At 44.5% G+C, this 22,442-nt stretch overlaps 1 protein-coding gene across 3 annotated transcripts in view; it reads left to right on the forward strand.

Annotated features, from left to right (window-relative positions):
• The window catches only part of DENND2B (DENN domain containing 2B), a 1,017,138-nt gene that overhangs the window by 560,984 nt on the left and 433,712 nt on the right, over positions 1-22,442 (forward strand). The window lies entirely within an intron of this gene.

Here is a 22,442-nt window from a genome sequence, read left to right on the forward strand (position 1 = left end):
GGCATTACTTCCACATTGTTATTTTTACACTGTCAATATAATATTAATGAAAATCCCCGTATTAGCATCAGAGAAAGGTCTTCTTTGCACATCATTGTATTCTCTATAGAATGGCAAAAGATTATCCTACGATTAATTACGATTACAAGGGGCTGTCCTCAAAAAAACAAAAATTACAACAATTTACAGTCATTTTGAAAGGCAGTATTAGAGGTTTGCACAACCTCCCAGGCTACAAGTTAATTGTACAATCAAAAGAGGCATTTGATCTTGCTGCTATTTTTTACGTGTTTGAAGCATTTTATTCTTACTCATATTCCGGCATGTAATAAAGGATTTCCTTTTCCATTTCAAACATTTATTTGCATTTCCCCAGTTGCTATTTCTAAATATTTTTCGGTCTGATTTTCATGTATTTGTCACATTACTGATTTCTTGCTTCTGTCCAGTTTGCTCCAATTTTTCCGTCTTTTCTATTGTTATTATTAAAAAATAGCAATAGTTCTGCTACTTGAAAAAAGGTTCCTATTTGGCAAGGCGATACAGGCCGCCATCCCAGTATTTGCGGCAAATCACAGGGGATTGAAAATAGCCACCTCCTTAATTAATATTAATTTGGCAAGTTGTTCTGCCACACTATTGACTGTAGAGTTAATATTGTGACCTGTTAGTATATAGGTCACATCCAAAATCAAAATACTTGTCACAAAAAGTTGTTGTTCAGTTTAGGACCACTTTTAATGACCAATCGTTTTCTTACACCAATTATTAAGTGAGGATCTCTTCATATTTGCTTGTTCCATCTGAAAACGTTAGTAGTTGCTAATTTTGCAGCCAGATATTATGAATTATGTGATAAACTGCTCAGACCTAGCAGCTCTTGAGCTTTGAACCTGAAAATCTGGAGTTCTGTGTTCTATCTTAATGTTTGGGGCTGAAACAGATTTCTCATATTTGTCTACGGCATCACGGCCTATTCATCAATTTTCTTCTCTTAGCTAATTGTGATTTTGTTACAAATATCTTGTAGGTCATATGTTACATTAATCCAAATTTATATAAATGCAGTTTAAGCAAGTCTACAAGAACACAAACATCCTCTCCAAATACCACGCTGAGATCTAAAGCCATATTTTTAAATAATGTTACCAGGATGTCAGATTGCTTCTTCTTGTTTAATTCTTGAGCTGTTAAACTTTTATATAGCTTATGTGCGAGTTAAAACTAGATAAAAACCTTATAAGGCATTGGAAGGGAATGTATTCCGTGCACTACTAGATAACAATGTAGACATATATAAAAAATGTATACACAAAAAGGTTCTCTCTCACATGTGCACACATTAAAACATACATAGGTTGGTTTACCATTCAAATGAGAAAGAAAGGGAACAATGTTGCATGCATTAATCTGTTTCATTCTCCTGTGGTATAAACATCATCCTATAAATGTGAATTTGACAAACATTGGACTAGATTCCACTCCAGCTTTACTGACATACATATCTTTTGTAATTAAGAGTAACAAAGAAACACATTGTACAAATTAGTGTGACAAACCCAAGTATCATGGAATGACGGCACATATTCTAGGTATCGTTATTCACATGTACCTCGTTTGTTCATACAATTCCAAAATGGACATTACTCAGGGCACTCTTATTCTCTGTATACTTGAATGTCCTTCATATGCAGACTCTGGGGTTCCCAGCACAGAGATAGGAATGGTATGCACCTTTCTTTTGGATTTCACTCCTGATCCTGTAATGGATTTTCACCACTGACCTGAGTGAGAGAAGGCAAAGGCCACGTGTGGTTGGACCCAAGTGCATCTCCATCGATCCCTCCTGTTATGGCTTATACCGTTGCGCTATGAAGGCCTTTGTACCAGTAACCCTTGCCTTGATTTCTGGTAGTGTCACTCCTTTTGATCATATTTCATATTGGTGAAAGATCCTTGACTCAGTGATCTGACTCTTCCCGGTTCTGAAGATGTGTGGCTACTTCTTCTCTGGCCGTCCATCACTGCAGAGGACTCTCGAGCCATGGCAGAGGATTTTGTGGAGGATGTGTTATCCCATTCTAGGAAGCACTGATTTATGTCCTTACCTGATGCAAGAAATGGCAAGTAGTGTGGAGTTCCCTGTTGCATTACTTCTTTTGATAGTTGTATATAGACCTCTGTGCCTGTAGTTTCATCCCCTAGTACAGCTGTGCTATAACAATTAGCAATAGCAAGCTGCCTACAGTATGTTCAGGGGGTAGGTGCGGAGTCTTATACATGGAGGTCACTGCTCTCCAGACATTTGACAATTTCTCTGATCCCTAATCAAAGTCATGTAGAAAGTTCTTGTCAAATGAAGAAGGAGCAACTACATGATTTGTAAATCCAAATCCCAATGCCTGCGGTTGTGCTGCTCCCAGGCACAGCTTCTTTAGGACAGTGGGGGGGAGACTTCTCAAGGGGGAATATCTACATTAGTTATGCCAAGCCTTATAATTTCCCCTCCAAAGTACAACAGGATAAGCCCAAGCATTGGGGCACCACCCCAAGTCATGCTCCATCATTATGAGAGTCTCCTGTTTAAGAGTAGTCACCCAGTGTATCAGTTCCCCCCGCCTTGCTGGTAGTGCTCAGGGCATCAAATGTGTCTCATATTCAACCTTTTCCCCTTTGTGCGTAGGCGCCTTGCTAGGCCAGACCAGCTGCTTGTCTCTCACCCAGTCCTCCCTATCCAGATGTACCAAAAAGGAACCTCCAAGTCATAGGTTCTCTTTCCAGTGTCCATGCTGCAGACAGGGGCCTTGCTCAACTATGAGAGAATACTATAGCCTAATGCCGGTGTATGGCCTACTTTACCCGTCAGTGCCTCTGTATCACCGGGATCAGGCCTCCACAAGTTTATAGAACTCGTTCTTCTTTCCTTCCCCTTTCATCTTCTGTTTCAGCCTCCCTATGCCTCACCCCCTCTCTTATTTTAGAGATTGGGGTAAGTCTTGGATTGACTTGCCAGGCATTTGGCAGTGCTAGACCAGCCAGCTAAACAAGTCACAGTGTTCAAACCTAGACTGTCACGTAGACAGCTTTTAACTGTATGTTGCTTTGGTGTGTAAGTAGGGACTCCTAGGGCATCTGTGTGCATGCCCGTTTCACAGATGGTGAATGCACATGCAAATGAAATCTTAGAAACTGCTGCTTCATTCACCGCTAGGCCATGACTTAGTACATCACTCCTCAACCTCATTGAGGATCTAGATGCGAGGTTCCATATCTGTGCTTTACAGCTCTATGGCATGGCATTGCCACCCCCTGAAGCTGAGAACATGGAGACTCACAGAAGCCATCAGCCAGTACCCAGGCTTATTTGCTGTACCGGTCAGGCTATTCTTGGATAAATGAGGTTCTCCTTTGATGACTACATTCTTCATATTGTCTCAGCAACTACTAGGTTCTCTCTTATCAAAGGGTGTGCATAGTCCATTCCGGGGGATACAACAAGACTCACCTACAGAGTCAACAACTATGGGGCACCAGTTTGCCCATGAAAACATCAAATATGGCCCACTACCAATTAAGAGGTGGCAACATGGAAATGGCGCTTAACCGTGTGCTTAGTCAAGTAGCCTCTCTCTGATTGGAACTATTCCTCTAGGTATTTCAGAGGTTAGGGTTGCCTGTTTATATCTCCTGTCACACTCCTTATACTAAGAGATGCTTTATAATACTATAGCATGAATGAGAAGGTAGGAAACTGGATATTTCAGCTAGTATAAATAAATTACCATAGTGACTATTGCACCAGGACCCCCAAATTACCCTTTCCTCCAGATGAACCAATTAGCTGGAGTATGCATGTGGTAAACAGCACAGGTGCCAGATATGTTTGTGATTGATTTTTTTTTAAATAATGATTATATTATAGAATACTATGTATTGCAACGTTTTTTGCATTGATATTTCACAATAACTATGCAAAACTTGGTAGTGGGATTTGTTGATCAGAAATGTTTTTAAATCACAAATGAAAAATATTTTTGAGTGATAAATTATTACATTGTGTGGTAATTAGGGAATACGATTGGACAGTATTACAAACGATGAAATAAAGCGAGAATAAGAGTACTTGACAGGCAGAGGCGTCATGTCAGAAATCTAAGAACATTTGTGTAAGTTATCATTCATAACGTTTTTTGCTGTAATTGAAACCTGTATACTTCAGAAATCGATGTGCATTGTAGAATGAGTATCTAACCTCAATGGGTAATTTTTCTATGCCTAGGAAAATTTAGCTAAATTAGAAATGTAGTACATCAAGTAGTACATCACTGGGGGTTGTCACCGGAAGTAGTTTAGGAGTTTAGGTGGTCAGTCTTTCTGCTGTGCAGCACCTGGGCTCTGGAGTTTGGTCACTCTGTATATCAGAGCATGGAACAACCACATAACTTTTAGACAAACTCTAATCCTAGTATTCCTGCCTTGCCCTTCTTCAGCTAAACATTTCGTTTTTTATCACCAGGAAAGTTAGGACTGTTAGTGGTCTGTGTAAATAAATACAACCATGTGGTTAAGAATAATATATACCTGAACTGAAAGAAATCTCTTCTATTTAGATAGAATATAGTCTCTGTGCTTAAGGTGTTTCTGAAAACCTTATCAGCCAAACCATAAACCATGATTAGAGCTTCATAATGCATTAAATACTGAAACTTTAAACAATTACAGTAGCTGACAAACACATTTCTTTTCTAAAGAATCCAACAATCGACCTTTTACATACTCTATATAGTATATTTGTTTTTCAGGCCTACGTCATTTTTTAATGGACTGCAGACATCAAAAGAGGGGTTTGTGGGGATCTCAAGGGGAGTCGAATCCCAAATTCTAGGAGCACTTCCGGAAAGGAACATGAGCTACTTTTTAGGTTATATTTATTTATTTATTTTAAGTTTTGTAATGCGCGAACAGGACCCAAGTGGGTATCAGAGTGCTTTACATATGAGTTGCAGAACACCTAGGCAGATAGCTGTGGGAGAAAAGTAGAGATATATACATCAGGCACACGATGACCTATTAGAAGGCAACATTGAGCCCGTAGCAATTGCCAGGTAGCAGATTAATTAGCTAAACAAGATAGGAGACAAAAGGAAAAAAGCTTCTAGTTCAGCGCAGTGCTCATCAGTGGAGCTTTCACTTCCCTTTTAAAGGCAAGTGTTGAAGGAATCAGTTGTGTTTCCACAGGGAGGGAGTTCCAGATTCTCTCGGCAATACCAGAGTGTGTACGATTGTAGGTATTAATTTTATTAAAATTCTTCGGCTTGAGCAGCAAGGTACTGGAGCTCCTTGAGGAATGGGAGCAACCCGATAGTTTGAGCGTATTTGCCAGGTATAGAAGAGTGTTGAAGTCTAGTGCTCTATGGGTCATACATGCAATTTTTAATTGAATCCTTGACTCAAATGGAAGCCAGTTGAGAGATTTGAGATCCGGAGAGATGTGGTTGGTTTTCTTGGAACCAGTGATGAGCCAGTTGCAGCATTCAGAGATGCTCTGAGGGGGACTAATCTGAGTTTCGGTAGCCCGCATAGAGTGGCATTGCCGTATTCTAGTCTTGAGATGGCTAGTGCTTCCACTGCAGATTTGAAGTCATCATGGGGAAGGTAGGGTTTGAGTTTTTTTAGGGTGCTCAGTTGGAAGTTTGCTCCTTTGGTAGATGCTCTGATGTGGTCTTGCATGTTTAGGTTCTTATCTAGCACAATTCCCAGTGATTTCTTGGAAGTAATGATGTGTGGTGTGCAGTTGGGAGCGAGAGGTTTTTCAGATATTTCTCAACAATGGGGGTTTGCCTAGTGGGTGAAATGAGGAGGAATTCCGTTTTAAGGGTGGTTAGTTAAAGGTGGTTGGAAATTATCCAATTTAGGGTTTTGTGCAGGGTTCCGTTGAGTATCTTGATATCTTCAGGGGAAGAGATTTTCATGTACAGTTGGGTGTCATCCGCATACATGTGATATTGGATGTTAGATGCTTTGAGGATTACAGTAAGTGGTTCAATAAAAAAGGTTGAAGAGTGTGGGGGAGAGCGAGGACCCTTGGGGCACCCCAGTGTGCAAGGACTGGAGTTGGATACAGTTTGATTGGTTTGACTTTCTGCGTACTGTTATTGAGAAAATAGGCAAACCATTTTAGTACAGTGCCTGAGAGCCCCATCCTACATTCCAAAAGCTTAAGTAGATTGTCAGGTTTGACAGTGTCAAACGCAGACGAGAGGTTGAGTAGTATTAATAGGCAAGATTCATTCTGTTCAAGCAATGTGAGAGCGTCGTCCATTATATGAGTAATGGCTGTTTCAGTGATGTGGCCGGGACGGAAGACCAATTGGAATTGATCAAGTTGAAATTCCTCAATGTGGTTGAACAGTTGTTCATGGACACATTTCTCAAGGGATTTTTCCACAGTAGGGATGTTTGTGATTGGTCAAAAATTATTCAGGTCTTCAGAGTCAGCTGTCGGTTTTTTGAGAATAGGAAGAACCAGCCCCACCTTCAGGCAGTCAGGGATCTTGAAGAAGAGAAGCATTGATGATTTTGGACCAGAGTGGGACTAGTGATCTTATAATTTCTTTAAAGAAGTTGAGGGGAGGGGATCATCGAGTGATTTGAAGGTTTCAGGGTCGAGAGAATCTTGAAGATGGATTTGTCATTGAGGGGTGTGAATTGACTCCAAGAAGCATTGTTTTTAGGGGACAGACAGGGCAGAGTAAGAGGGAGCGAGGGTAAAGAGGAGTCATTGGAGGGTGATAGATCAATCAGGGCAGACCTTAGGTCAGATTCAATCTTGCTCGCATCTTTCAAGGAAGAAGTCTGCAAAGGCATCGCAGTTTGGCTAGGTTGCAGGAGATGGGAGGAGATTTGATAGGAGTGTTATTGAATTGTAGCTTAATCAAATCAAACAGCCTTTTCGGGCGGTTTTTGGCTTTTTCAAGTTGGGATTTGAAGAAGGTTGCTTTCGCCGCTCTGATGAGTTTGTTGTATCTACTTCTTTTTAGTCTTAACATTTTTAGGAGACCAATGGATGGAGCGGATCACCAAGAGCGCTCTGCTAGTCTCAGGCTGCGTCTGTCAGCATTTAAGCTGTCATTGAACCAAGGTTTGAAGTCTTTGTTGGGCTTTCTTTTTAATTGAAGGGGGGCAGTTGCATTCAGGGCAGTCAACATTGTGTTGTTGTAGTGCTCTGTGAGGTTGGGAACGTCGGACATGTTTGCAGGCGGCGGTAGGGAGATATTGCAGCGACATATATAAGCTCATTTACGTTTGTATTTCGGAGCGATCTTTTCTAATGTTTTTGTTTTAATGGTTGTGATCTTTTGAAGTTATAACTTTCTAGGATACGAAAGGGGATATAGTGATGGTCTGACCAGTCACAGGGAAGAATAGATTCAAGCTGAATGGAGTTGGTATTGGAGATAATTCGATCAAGGGTTTAGCCTAAGTTGTGCGTAGGACTGTCACAGAATTGAGTCAGGTTAAGGTCAGTTAGACGTTTTTGAGTCCGTTCACCGCCTGATCATTCGTGTCATTCCATTGAAGATTGACGTCACCAAGGAAGATCTGGGGCAGTGAAGACCATGGTTGGAGGTGATGGTGTCCATAGTTTGTTCAATCAGACGGAGGTTGTCTCCTGGAGGGTGGTAAAAGATGTGCAGGCTGCATAAGGTTCTATGTTTGCTAGTAATGTCTATGGATAAATATTCACAGGATGAGAGAGTTGCTGAAGGGAACTTCTTTACTGAGAGAGAGTTGTGGTAGAGACAGGCTATGCCACAGCCCTTTCTCTTAACTCGATCGACTCTCATAATGTTGTGGCTCGGCAGGACTAGAATGTCAAGGATGGGACCTGAGGAGTCGGTAAAACAAGTTTTGGTGAGGATAAGGAGTTATAGTTCCTGAACATGGATGAGATTGGCAAGGCCCGTGGCATGTTTCACAGCTGATCTACAGTTAAGTAACATGCATTTCAGGTGTGATTTGTGGTCAGTGAGAGAGGGCTGTGTAATGGGGATCTGCATGAGGTTATTAATGTTTATGGCATTAGTGTTGAGTCTGGGAGGTCTATGTAGGTTAGAGTAGATGCATTGTATAGCCTCTGTAATGCCTTGTTTGGGATTAGTAGCTCCAGGAGAGTTTATAGGGGACATTTGAGTGGTTTCAGAAGGGACTGGGATGACTGAAAGAGAGGAGTTGTAAGCTCGGAGGAGGGAGAGAATATCAGGTTCCGATAAATGATTTTTGGATCTGCCGGGTCTAGATTGGGCGTTGGGGTAGGGAGTGGTATTCCAGTTCGGACCTGGGGGTTTCTGCCTGAGGTCACTTGATAGCATAGTGGAAGGAGATGGTAGTTTCGGGTACTGGTGGATCATATGCCGGATCTCCTGCGAGGTCTTGTTGGAAGAGAAGTCAAGGGCCAGCTCCAAGGTGGTGATAATGAGTTTTTGTATGTCAGTTTTGAGCTTTAGAAGCTCCCACTTTATTTCCTTGAGCTTAGATGCAGGACCAGATTGTAGTTCATAGCTCTTGGGGAGGGGAGGAGGAGGGTTGTTCACTAGGGTGGAGGTAGGCGTGTCCCATGAAAGGGGACGTTGAGGAGGGGGGTCGTCTCTTGAGAAGAATTTCTGTCTCTGTTGGTCAGGAGAACAAAGCAAGTGTGAGTTAGAATTGGGGTGAGGAAGGAGTTTGGGTAGAAGGGGGAAAGGTTAAAGAGTTGAGGATTAGAAAGGGAGCGGGGGGTTTCTTGTTGTTGATGAGGTTAGGGAGAGCCGACTTCTGGGTGGAGAGTGGGTGAGCCAGTTGTGGAGAAAGGGAATTATTGAGGAGAGAGCCAGGAGGAAGGATAGTGGGGGAAGTGTTGGTGAGGTGATCGGAGCTAAGGATAACATTTGCTCCAGCATTACAGGAATGAAGGTGGTCAAGTCTGGGTGGTCGGGAGACGGTGGGTGAGTTTGTGGAGCCACAATTTGGTGGAACTAAGGCCCTATGAATGTTGTTCAAGGTAGGCAGGGCCCTATGAATGTTGTTCAAGGTAGGTGGGGCAGTCAAAAGGTGATAGTGGCTCATTAGAGAGAGATCATGGAGGTTCAGTGGCAAAGTTAAGGGAAGGACGTCCCTAGAGTGATTAAGAGTGTCACTTTGGTCCAGCGATTTTTTTTAATGGTGGAAAACCTGTTGTCAAAGATACCCAGGTTCCGATCAGGGGCTTGACTTACGATAGTCCCATTGTTGTAGATGGATATGGTAGCATTTACTCTGAATGTGGGTGACGTCACAGCCAAGAGTCTTAGGCTACGAGGAAAGTCTTAGCCAAGGCGATTCTGAGTAAAGACTGGAACGCCATTCTCCACTGAACTCTTCTTTTAGTATGAAAGATCAGATCCCTAGTAATAGCACCTTTATTTAGACAAAAATAGGGGTCAGAGATAAGGGTTTCTGGATTAGCTATGAGCAGTCTATGTTTCAGGGATTTAATCACGTTTCTGGACAGGCGGATAATTGTGTATGTATTCATACCCAGCTTCTCTAGTCTGGAGTCCAGTCTGCACTGAGTGAGGGAGGGCATGATAGAGAGAGATTTACTCACTAAGATTAGTTGAGAGGCCTGAGTGGACAGGTTTCGAGTGGAGCACTCGAGTGAACGGCAAGGTGATAATAAGTGATCTTAGAAGGACGCCTCATATTCGGTGCGGAGGTCGACGTGTTAACAGTCCTGATTTGTGTGCAGTGAGTCCCAGTCATGGGTCTGGAGGGGATAGAGCAGAAACTAGACAATCACAATGGCCTTCATATTGGTCTATTGAGTTGCTGATTGAGTAGCAAGGATTAAATCGTAGAGCCGAGGGGGTGGGTGAAAAGCCCAAGGAAGTAGCGCAAAGAGATCCCCACTTAGTGGTATTCCAAGAAGTGCAGGCCTTCTCAGGGGAGACGCAAGCATCCACCTTACTGAGGATGTGTCTTGTGAGACAGGGAGGGGTCATCAGCGGACCATAACGCTCCAAGATGGCCGGCACATTATCAGTCAGTCAGAAACACTTTATTCGATTGTTTTAAAATCATAAAAGTATGCTACAGAACCATATTCAATCATACAGACAAACAAGTTTAAAAACAAGTAAAAAGGTTAAAAGTTATTATACACATAAAAATTCATGTAAAAAATCATCTTTGCAAGACATATTTACAGTATCTTGTAGGCCATTAACAGTGATCGAATTACAAATACAGTACAAAACCAGAAGAGATATTTACAATTTTTATATACAGGAGATACTAGCTACCTGGGGTAAAGTGCAAAACGTGCTGTTCGTGATCTAAATTTTGGTACAAACTAAGGACTAAAAATACCATAAAGCAGTTTAATGTATACAAGCAGTTTAGGGTACATTAATGATTTGATTTTAATCTTGCTTGCTTTGACCGGATAGACATGGTCAAAAAATTTGCCACCCCGTACATTACAACTGAACTTTCCATAAGTTGTAGGTACAATAGGGCTGGTTTAACCTGCACGAAACCTTTCAGAATTGGTTTTATGTATCTTTCTCTTCCATTTTTATAAAAGGGACAGAAGAACAAGAAATGCAATATGTCCTGATCTGAAAAGTAATCGCATTTGCAGGGAGCGTTTTCATGGGGCTTGCACCATTTTTCAAAGTCACCTAGCAGAAAATGTGCTTGATTAAAACGAAATTTAGTAAGGACCCACCTATGAAAAGGTTTACTTACAATCATTAAATAGGGTTGCATAGATAGCGAAGCTATCGTCAAATAGTGGGCCCTAACAGTTGGTTTTGTAATTTCGATGGCCTCTCGCTCTGAAACCTTTTTCTCTATATAGCTTTTCTTAACCCAGTCAATATCCTCTCTCACAATGTTCTCTGGGTATGTGTATAACTCCAAGCGGCCTAAATATTCTGTTGTAATTTTAATATACTGTAGCCACCCGATCTTACCCACGTTTTCTCTCCCCATGCAATCCCTAATAATCATATGGTTTAAAATTAAAGCTGGATTAAGCCAAATCCTAATCCATGACAGCAAAGGGGCCAGGGTCAAAGAATCCTCAATGTACCCTAACCCCAGTTCCATGTGTACGGGGAAGGCTGGGGTGGATTTAGGGAGTCCTAATAGAGATCGCAAAAAAATGTTTTCTTCTCTTTGTATGGGGTCCAGATTTTTATAACCCCATATCATGGCACCATACCTTGCAATTGACAGTGTTTTAGCTTTATAAATTGCTAATACAGCCTCAGGTGGCTTACCACCCAACCTTTTAGCAAAGCCTAGGATGGCGGCAGCCGATCTTTTTACTGCCGCAGCCTTATTTTTAATTTGTGGAGCCCATGACCCATTTTCATCGAACACCACACCTAGGTAGGTAAAAACTTTTACTTTGGATAACACTGAACCATTACAGGTAAGGGTTTTCATACCATTTTTGCGACTGCCAACAGCCATAACGTGGGATTTCTCGATATTAACTGCTAGATCCAAACCTTGCATGAAAGCCCCAAAGGAATTTAAAAGGCGTTGTAAACCATTTGGGGTTCTAGCCAGCAATACCGTATCGTCGGCATAAAGTAAGACCGGCATTAAGGAGTCACCCATACGTGGTACATCAATAGATGCTCTTTCCAGGGTCTTCCCCAGGGAATTAATATAGAGTGAAAAGAGCATCGGTGCCAAAATGCACCCTTGGCGGACCCCCCTTCCTGATTTAAAAAAGGCGGTGCATTTTCCCTCTTGTGTCATGCGTACCGTTGCTCTCAGATCACTGTGCAGTTGTGCCAAGAAGTTCACCAGAGCTTGATCCAAACCCAGTTCCAGGAGTATTGTCCACAGCTTTGACCTATTTACTAGGTCAAAGGCTGTGGACAAGTCCATAAAAGCCAGATACATCATACCCTTTGACGCTACAGTGTATTTGCCCAGGGTTAGAAGTAAATTAAGACACTGATCCTCTGTGCCTCTCCCGGCGCGAAAGCCATACTGGGCTTCACACAGGATGTTATCGTTAGTCGCCCAGGATGAAATTCTTTCCAAAATAACTTTACCCAAAATTTTAAAGGAAGAATCTAACAAAGAAATGGGTCTGTAGCATCTGGGGTCTCCCCTTTGACCCTTCTTAAAGATGGGAATAATAACAGACTGCGACCAAGTAACTGGTGCTTTTGTACCCTCTAGGCTAATAACATTGAAGACATTAGTGAGTACCACGGCCCACATGCCCGAATTTGATTTAAACATATCGGCAGGTACGCCGTCAGGGCCAGGAGCCTTCTTTCCTGCCGTGTCCTCTATTGCCTTCTGCACCTCTTTAATGGTGAAACTGGCCAGAACCTCTTCTGTTTTTGGCAGTATTGACTCTGAGGGATCTGTGGTGATGTTACTACCATAGATGTTTTGGAAGTGTTCCAGCCAATCTCGTTCCGCAATGTTCACCTCTAACGGAGCATTTTCAATCCCATTAAATAAGGGGGTATTTACAATTTTCCAGAATTTGGCACTGTCCTTCAGGATGGCTTTATCGTATAGGTTTTCCCATGCCATTTTTTTAATTTCATTTTTTCGTCTTTGGATATTAGCCTTATACTCTTGCCTTTTACTGGCCACTTCCTGTTTATCACATGGGGTCTTATTTAGGGCTTTGTGTAGTTCCCTATGGGATTTGGAACATTCTTTATCAAACCATCCCATCACCCTTTTCTCCTTCTTTTGTGTGGTAGTTTTGAGATCGTCCGCTACTTGGCAACAAATTTTTTCAAAGGACTGGATTATATTCCCCTCATGCCTAGTAGGATCTGTACAAATATTGATTTCTTTGCCCATTTTAAGATTTAAAGAGTGGAGAAAGTCCTCAGGGATAATATCACTCCATTTGACCCTTCTCCCCTGATCCTTAACAATCAAATCAGTGGTTCCTACTGTAATCAAATCAGAATTGTTTGCATTTGAAAATAAAAACAAATTACTGTCATCTACTTCTAGTATGACCGGGTTATGGTCACTGAAGGTCGTCTGTACAGCGTTATAAAACATAACATTTTGTAACATGCCCGGTGAAATGAAGATGTAATCAATTATTGTGTTACTATCCCTAGCACTATAAGTAGGGACCCTTTCCTTTCTGTCACAGAACTCTGGTTCATGTAGATCATTTTCTAAAAGAAGTTCTTCTAGGGCCAGCCCCTTTTCTGAGTGCTCAAAATGTGGTAATTGCGGCATGTCAGTGTTAATTGCGTCAATGACATGACAGTTCTGTTGGCATAAATGAGTATTAAAATCTCCCATCAGGAAAAAATATACAAAAGTGGTCTGACTCTCCCTATATCTTTTTAAAAACTCCATCAAAGAGTTAGTATTTACATTTAGTGATATGCCTTGTATGCTGTTATAAAAATTAATGTAAACACATTTGTGTCTATTTGGCATTGTAACTTCAAGAACTAAATAGTTATAGGATGGGGAATCCAAAACCTTTACAGTGCCTTTTACATTTACGGATATCAAAAACAACAGGCCCCCTTTATTTCGACCTGAACTTGATGTCTGGGCTGTTACAAAGTAGGAGGTATATCCATCTAGCCAGAAATCACAGTCCATATCCCACGTCTCTTGCATGGCCACCACATCACATTTTTTTAGTTGATCCAACCATCTTATATCGCTCCTCTTCGAGCGTAGACCAGCGATATTCCAACTCATCAATTTCACTATACGATCTTTTCCCATAATGTTTGGCCAGGTATGTGGTGATGAGGGGGGAGGATCTAATGGTGTAGTTGATGCATTGCCCTCGTCGGTAACAATTTGGGAGGGGGATTGTGATGGAATTGTAATACAGGCCAGGGAGGTTAGTCAGTCATTTTCCTCTAAGTTGGAAAGTGCGGCAAACCTATTTGTTAACATGAGGTCATTTCTTCGTTCACCACCCTGTTTATCCCTATTTCTTGGCATCATGCTTGTTTTCTGTGTGGCCCATGTGCTCAGGGGCGGAGTATGTCTATCTTGTGCTCGATGTGGATCCCTTCCCGGTTGGGGCTTGTGCCTTGTGGGAGGAGGGTAAAAGTATCCTAACGGTAGTGCTCTGATCCCATCTTCCGTCACTTCCGTGGCATCCCAAAATAACCGTTGGGCCTCATGTGGACTGTTAAAATTTACAATCATACAGTCCCCTGCAAATTTTTTGGGCGTATACCCCACCCATTTAACCCTTCTGCCTGTTTGGATATACTCTGATATATTATTGGGGCCAGTACAGTTTGCATCACACCACGTCTTAATGTTATTTAATTGAGCTATATCCGTCTCACATTCTCCATTTTTTAATACTGGTATGTTCACTAGGATAGCAACAAAAGGTGTTGCTTCCGGGGGGAGGTGTACGGGTGGTGTTATGCGTTGGGTTTTGGGCCCTGGGGGGTTAGAGGTGTCTATTGCAGGGGCTCTAGATGTAGCTACAGCGGTACGGGGATTACTAGGCTGTTGTACCCTGGTTATGCCGGTGGTCGTTTGGGAGTTTGTATTACCCGCAGATACTTGGGGCGGGGGAGATGGCCTTGAGGGGTTTGGCTCTCCTGTTTCTTTCGTCACAGATTTTATTTGTGTGTTTGGATTGGATGGTAACTGTGGTGCAGTATTTGATGTGCATGTGCAAGGCCTACCAGGACCAGAGGACAGAAAAGTGTTAATCCTATCACATTTCCCCATTATGTCTGCTACACAATCCCTTAGAGTTTCAATTATATCATTTGAGATCTGCACTAGTATCCCCTCAACTTTTTCCACAAGTATTCCCTCAACCATTTCTTTCAGAGAGGATTCAATGTCAGTTAATGGGTGTCTGACCTTTCTCCGTGGGTGTAATCCTTGTGTGTTTGTTCTTTGGATAACACGTTTAGTGCGTTTTGGTGCATGAGGGGTTTGTACAAGTGTCCTGCTATCTTCTTGTTGTAAAGTATCTTGATTGTCATTGTCATTGTCTTGGCCCTCGTCTAGATTGATGTTTATTTGGCCTTGTGTTTCAGCGTTAGGCAAATTTCCAATGACTATTACTGGGTCCAAGGGAACAGGGAGACTGGTTACGGAGGGGGACAATTGACTGTCCAGAATTATCTGTTCTAGCCCCAGCTCGCGTTCTTTAGCAGCGATCTCTTTGGTCAGTTTTCCCACTTGTGATGTTAGGTAGTTCATAATACTTTCTGAGGCAATAGCTTTGCGTGGTACTTTAGCTTTGACTGAACCCCCATTAACAGAGGTCTGTAATTTGCGCTTACCCATTTTGGTGAGCGGAACGAATGGAGGTGGCCCGTCCCGTCCCTCTTCGTCCCCTGACGGCCACAGACGGCCCGCCCTCTGCCCGGGCTCCGCCCGGCGCCGTCCGCGCGCGTCCGCGAGGCGGAGGGGGCTGTTGCCTTTTGTGGCGCCTCCTGGCGCTCGAACCGGAAGTGGGCGTTGACAATACCGCTAGGCACGCTGGGAGTTGTGGTCCGCTCCGCTCCGCGGCCGTGCGATGGCGCTGCACAGCGGCGGGGGCGGCCACAACGTCAGGAACCCAGTGGCGCTTGGTGGGAGCAGTGTGCCGACCCCTCCTGGAGCCGGTATGTGTAAAGAGAGTCCCCGCACCTCGCCGGGTGCTGCTGCCTTTTGTGGCGCCTCCTGGCGCTCGAACCGGAAGTGGGCGTTGACAATACCGCTAGGCACGCTGGGAGTTGTGGTCCGCTCCGCTCCGCGGCCGTGCGATGGCGCTGCACAGCGGCGGGGGCGGCCACAACGTCAGGAACCCAGTGGCGCTTGGTGGGAGCAGTGTGCCGACCCCTCCTGGAGCCGGTATGTGTAAAGAGAGTCCCCGCACCTCGCCGGGTGCTGCTGCCTTTTGTGGCGCCTCCTGGCGCTCGAACCGGAAGTGGGCGTTGACAATACCGCTAGGCACGCTGGGAGTTGTGGTCCGCTCCGCTCCGCGGCCGTGCGATGGCGCTGCACAGCGGCGGGGGCGGCCACAACGTCAGGAACCCAGTGGCGCTTGGTGGGAGCAGTGTGCCGACCCCTCCTGGAGCCGGTATGTGTAAAGAGAGTCCCCGCACCTCGCCGGGTGCTGCTGCCTTTTGTGGCGCCTCCTGGCGCTCGAACCGGAAGTGGGCGTTGACAATACCGCTAGGCACGCTGGGAGTTGTGGTCCGCTCCGCTCCGCGGCCGTGCGATGGCGCTGCACAGCGGCGGGGGCGGCCACAACGTCAGGAACCCAGTGGCGCTTGGTGGGAGCAGTGTGCCGACCCCTCCTGGAGCCGGTATGTGTAAAGAGAGTCCCCGCACCTCGCCGGGTGCTGCTGCCTTTTGTGGCGCCTCCTGGCGCTCGAACCGGAAGTGGGCGTTGACAATACCGCTAGGCACGCTGGGAGTTGTGGTCCGCTCCGCTCCGCGGCCGTGCGATGGCGCTGCACAGCGGCGGGGGCGGCCACAACGTCAGGAACCCAGTGGCGCTTGGTGGGAGCAGTGTGCCGACCCCTCCTGGAGCCGGTATGTGTAAAGAGAGTCCCCGCACCTCGCCGGGTGCTGCTGCCTTTTGTGGCGCCTCCTGGCGCTCGAACCGGAAGTGGGCGTTGACAATACCGCTAGGCACGCTGGGAGTTGTGGTCCGCTCCGCTCCGCGGCCGTGCGATGGCGCTGCACAGCGGCGGGGGCGGCCACAACGTCAGGAACCCAGTGGCGCTTGGTGGGAGCAGTGTGCCGACCCCTCCTGGAGCCGGTATGTGTAAAGAGAGTCCCCGCACCTCGCCGGGTGCTGCTGCCTTTTGTGGCGCCTCCTGGCGCTCGAACCGGAAGTGGGCGTTGACAATACCGCTAGGCACGCTGGGAGTTGTGGTCCGCTCCGCTCCGCGGCCGTGCGATGGCGCTGCACAGCGGCGGGGGCGGCCACAACGTCAGGAACCCAGTGGCGCTTGGTGGGAGCAGTGTGCCGACCCCTCCTGGAGCCGGTATGTGTAAAGAGAGTCCCCGCACCTCGCCGGGTGCTGCTGCCTTTTGTGGCGCCTCCTGGCGCTCGAACCGGAAGTGGGCGTTGACAATACCGCTAGGCACGCTGGGAGTTGTGGTCCGCTCCGCTCCGCGGCCGTGCGATGGCGCTGCACAGCGGCGGGGGCGGCCACAACGTCAGGAACCCAGTGGCGCTTGGTGGGAGCAGTGTGCCGACCCCTCCTGGAGCCGGTATGTGTAAAGAGAGTCCCCGCACCTCGCCGGGTGCTGCTGCCTTTTGTGGCGCCTCCTGGCGCTCGAACCGGAAGTGGGCGTTGACAATACCGCTAGGCACGCTGGGAGTTGTGGTCCGCTCCGCTCCGCGGCCGTGCGATGGCGCTGCACAGCGGCGGGGGCGGCCACAACGTCAGGAACCCAGTGGCGCTTGGTGGGAGCAGTGTGCCGACCCCTCCTGGAGCCGGTATGTGTAAAGAGAGTCCCCGCACCTCGCCGGGTGCTGCTGCCTTTTGTGGCGCCTCCTGGCGCTCGAACCGGAAGTGGGCGTTGACAATACCGCTAGGCACGCTGGGAGTTGTGGTCCGCTCCGCTCCGCGGCCGTGCGATGGCGCTGCACAGCGGCGGGGGCGGCCACAACGTCAGGAACCCAGTGGCGCTTGGTGGGAGCAGTGTGCCGACCCCTCCTGGAGCCGGTATGTGTAAAGAGAGTCCCCGCACCTCGCCGGGTGCTGCTGCCTTTTGTGGCGCCTCCTGGCGCTCGAACCGGAAGTGGGCGTTGACAATACCGCTAGGCACGCTGGGAGTTGTGGTCCGCTCCGCTCCGCGGCCGTGCGATGGCGCTGCACAGCGGCGGGGGCGGCCACAACGTCAGGAACCCAGTGGCGCTTGGTGGGAGCAGTGTGCCGACCCCTCCTGGAGCCGGTATGTGTAAAGAGAGTCCCCCGGCACATTAGTGAAGGTAGTTAATAGGGTGGGATTAGAAGAAGGCCATAGAAATTAACCTTCCTAGTCAGGCTGGAACATGTGCTATTTCAGATCAAGAGCAGAGAAGCAGGGTAGTACCCTTGCTATGTATAGTGGAAGCAGAGATATGTGAGGCTTTAAAGGCAGGGGACAGGGGACATGCTAGGAAAGACAGAGCGGGGGCCTCTTTCCCTGTTTGAAGATTTAGTCCGGGAACAAGTATTCAAGGAGCAGCCATTTTAGGTAAATCGAGTGCCATGAGATGGCAGGTTCTAGACCTGCTATCAGGGGAATGCAGAGGAGCAAGAGCGAGCAGGAACAAGTGAGCGTCACCCCAGCTCCATCCTGGAAAGTAAAGACATGCAGCTAAAGCAGAGAGAGAGCTCAGCAGTCTTAGTGTTGTGGCCAGCCCCCAGACCAGGCAGTTTGGAGCTCAGCGGGAGAGGGAAGCCTCTATCGGCGTCTTAGGCCTGAAGATGGTGTCAGCAGGCTGGGCTAGGCAAAGCGACAGAATCACGCAATCGACCATGTCATCCCCAACGTTGGAGAACAGAGTTGCAGTCTGGCAGACTGCTCAGGTGTGTGGTACGCGAAAGACATCTTGGGGAGTTTCAGAAAGTTGACCTGGAAATGCATTCTGCCTGTTGCTTGCCATTGACGTTGTGGTTTGTAACTCATGTTTTCTGGCTGTCCGATTGCTGGCTTTATATGTTTTAGGGTGCCACAGCTCGAGTTCGTACCTTTCCATGCCAAAGCTGTGTTTGAAGTATTCTTCCACAAACTCGTTTTCTACAATAAACAGCCCTCAAAATCTTGTTGTTATCTCGTCACATTTGCTTGGCATTCAAAGACCGAGGTAAAATGTCAAGCTGTGTCTTTGAGGGAGCCTGGTGTTTATTTTGTTTTCGGCTGACTTCAAAGTGAAAGTGTTTACAGGAAAGAGGAATGCAGTATACCTTCTTCATGGCAACTTCGTGTCATTTAAAAAATGTTTTATTTTAGACATAGCTATCTCAAAACATTTGCCTTTCATTCTTGGGGCATGAAGTTCACTTTTGCCATTGTCAGGTAGGGTGGAAGCATGAATGTTTGTAACATCATGTTTGAAAGCTATTACTTACAAAAAAACTTGCTCTGATTTAGTCTGATGTACTAGTACTACTAAAATTAAATAGTTCAGCTTGTGAATGAAATACATTTTTGGAATTTTTGATGAGACATTTTCATATTTAACATGTTTTTTGCAAAATGTCTTTACAAATGAAGGTGGCCTGCAAGTTAACTGTGCAGGTCACCATATTACTTACTTTCTTTCATTGTTGATTAACTTGTACATACATGCTTGCCTGTTTTCAACGGGGGCCTCCATTCAAATTTCAGGAGGGCACTTGCGGACTGCATTGATTTAGTCTGATCTACTAGTACTACTAAAATTAAGTAGTTCGGCATGTGAATGAAATACATTTTTGGAATTTTTGCTGAGACTTTTTCATATTTAACACGTTTTTTTCTCAAATTCATCTTTAGTGAGCACATTTAATTAGTGATACTGCCTTTTTTGAGAACAAAGTACAAAATAGCACTTCAGCCTCAGTTTCAGCCTAACATATGGTGAGCTTGGGGAATTTAGACGGTTTATGGCCCATTCACTGTCAAGCACAGGATAAAATCTTTTCAGAGGAAAGAGCCAGCCACATTGTAACACAGTTTAACAATGCTTAGTTTTCACTTTGATGTGTAAAGCATATGCTTCATTTATGGCATTTGTGGTAACTCATTTTGGAGAGTTGGATATGTTCAAAGGCAAATTTTATGAAAGCTTTTGTGTTTGTTTAGCTACACAATTATTAGGTATTCCGTCTGCAACTATGCTTTTTTGCAGAACACGTATATTGCTGGATAGAAACCATTTCCTCATTTGTCCTTGCCGGCACTAGGTTCCTGATTTGAATGGTGCAGTAGGTGCAGTGGCACAGGGGCAAATGGGATCGGAAACATACTGAACACCTACTATTGCTATATTTTACTACTAAACAAGTATTCACATGTACAGTTACCTTGCAGGCACTAGAGTAATGATTTTAATGGTGCAGCAGGTGCCATGGCACAGGGGCCAAAAGCTCTAGGAAACCCACCGAACACCGATTATTGCTATATTTTACTACTACCCCCAACTCAGAACTAGCTATGCCACATATCTCCCTTCTTGCTAGCGACTGTCTGCCGTTGCAGTGTGAGCGACACCTCCTCCACTGCCGCTGCTGTGCTTCCTTACCCTTTCTCTATCCCCTTACTGGCTTCCTCTTCTCCTCAACTAGGACACTTGCAGTCCTTAAAAATGTACGTATCACCTTTTTTTACAATAAGAGCAACTTTTACAAAAAACTCTTAAAAGCTCTATAAAGTATTTCAGCACTTTATAAGAGCACCAGTTATTTTGCACAAATAAGCATTTTTATGGCACTGGGGAGATTTCATGATTTGGGAAGGATAACAGGATTGTGAGCCAACGCAAAAAGTCGAACTTGGTTCCCCAATTCGGGCGCTCTTTCCGTTACTTCAAATCTTTATTATAGTCAGCTGCAACATGTATAAAAAGTATTGACAAAGACAATTGATTTTGAAAATCCAAAACCTATTGGCTTTGCCAATGCTTGTTCTTTATTATTACATTTAGTATGATATTAAAAAACATATCTTAAGGCTGTGCACCATACGAAAACTTCTACAACATTTGATTTTACTAAAATGTTGTCCATGTAGAATAGAAACCCAGGCCATCCAAAGGGTGCACATAACTGACTTGTCTAATAGTTCACTATTGGCATTGTGAATGTAGATGGAAGCATGCATGTGTCAAAATTCCTTTTGATAACTCTTCCTTAAAAAGATATGCTGTTATTCTGATGTACTACTACTACTGAGATGAAACAGTTCTGAATATAAAATATATTTTTAGAATTTTTGAAGATACTTTATATAAGGCGAAGCCAATAGATAACGCATAGCCTAGACCAATTGGCTTAGCTAAAGCTTGTTGTTTATTGAACCTGGGAGATTCCAGCAGTAAAGATTAAGCACTGTAAAGAGACTGGCAATCCCCAACTGGGTGGGGTTTTGAGTCCGGTATTTGAGGGTGCAATAATGTAAGCCTTTGTTTGCAATGCAGGCTACTTTGAATATGGTTGTGACTTTGATTGGGAGCCAGTTAAAGTGATTGCTATCATAATGTTTTTCTCTTCTAGGTGTTCTCCTTGTAGGTGACACATGTTAATCAATTAGAAGTGAATGCATGTGGTTGATATAGCATACATGTTTATCTTTATGTTGCATTTTTCCTGCTATGTAATAATCAACTCAACTCAAATGTATTTATAGTATTTAATCCGTGCTTACTGTTCTGTTCTTAATTATCAGTGCATTATTAGTAAAGTTTCATGAAAGGTTGATAACTGTGTGACTTATTTGTTGTCAATATTCAAAGAACACACTTTTGTAGAGTAAGAGTAAATAAAAGGTTATTAGGCAATTTTCTATTAAATGTTTATCCTAAAAGTTTAAATCACGTCTAAATAGTGTTATAAAAGCCAGGCATATAGTGTGAAGGGTTAGAGAGGAACCTTCATGCCAGGTGAAAACCATACAGGCCATTCAGAATTGCATCACCCACTTTAACTGAAGGTTACGAAGAAGGCATTAATCTTTTTCTTGCTGAGCTTACCAGCCCAGCCGGCCTCGCACAACAAGAATAGTAGGCGTTCCCATTACATTGAACATAAGCCTTATTGTTCAAAAGGTTACGCAGGTTTAAACATCTTTGGAACTCAAAATAGCTTTAAACAGAAAAGAAAGCCAAAACATTAGTTTAGTGAATAGAAGTAGAAGAATGAGTGTACGATTACTATAAATCATTCAGTAAATATGTTGAAGTTATTTCTGTTGTTTACACTTTTAGTTAATGTTTCAGCTCCCATTCTATTTGTTTTTATTGTACTTATGTTGTGTGCAATAGAATAGGATTTTGATTTGAAAAATTAATCTTCAGTATGTATCTTTTGTTGCCTAGTGTTCTTGAGTGTGTTATTCCTCAATGATTTTCTATATAATGTCTTGTGGGATTGATCGTTACCTGAAGCACATCTCACTCAAATATTGCTCTGTGGTTTGCAGGGTTGTTGCAGTCTAACTACATTTTTATCTCGGGTGGACACATTGACTGAGTCCTTAGTGCCAGGGGGTCTAGATATTGATCTCTGTGTTCCAGCGTAATCCAGAAAGCTTATCAGGATGAGTACTGAAGTGAAGTGATCAAGGAAGTGTTTGACTCCTACAATCAGTTTCGCTGCAGTATCAAGCAGCTGTGTTTTAGGAATTCCAGTGAGTTGCCAAAGTCTAGGCTTGGATTGATCAGACAAAGTACCACATTTTAAAAGTCTGATTCTAGAATGAAAGGTTTAATATTTCTGAGA

Source organism: Lissotriton vulgaris, chromosome 2_1 (genome assembly GCF_964263255.1).
Source record: "Lissotriton vulgaris chromosome 2_1, aLisVul1.2, whole genome shotgun sequence".
Classification (NCBI taxonomy): Eukaryota; Metazoa; Chordata; class Amphibia; order Caudata; family Salamandridae; genus Lissotriton; species Lissotriton vulgaris.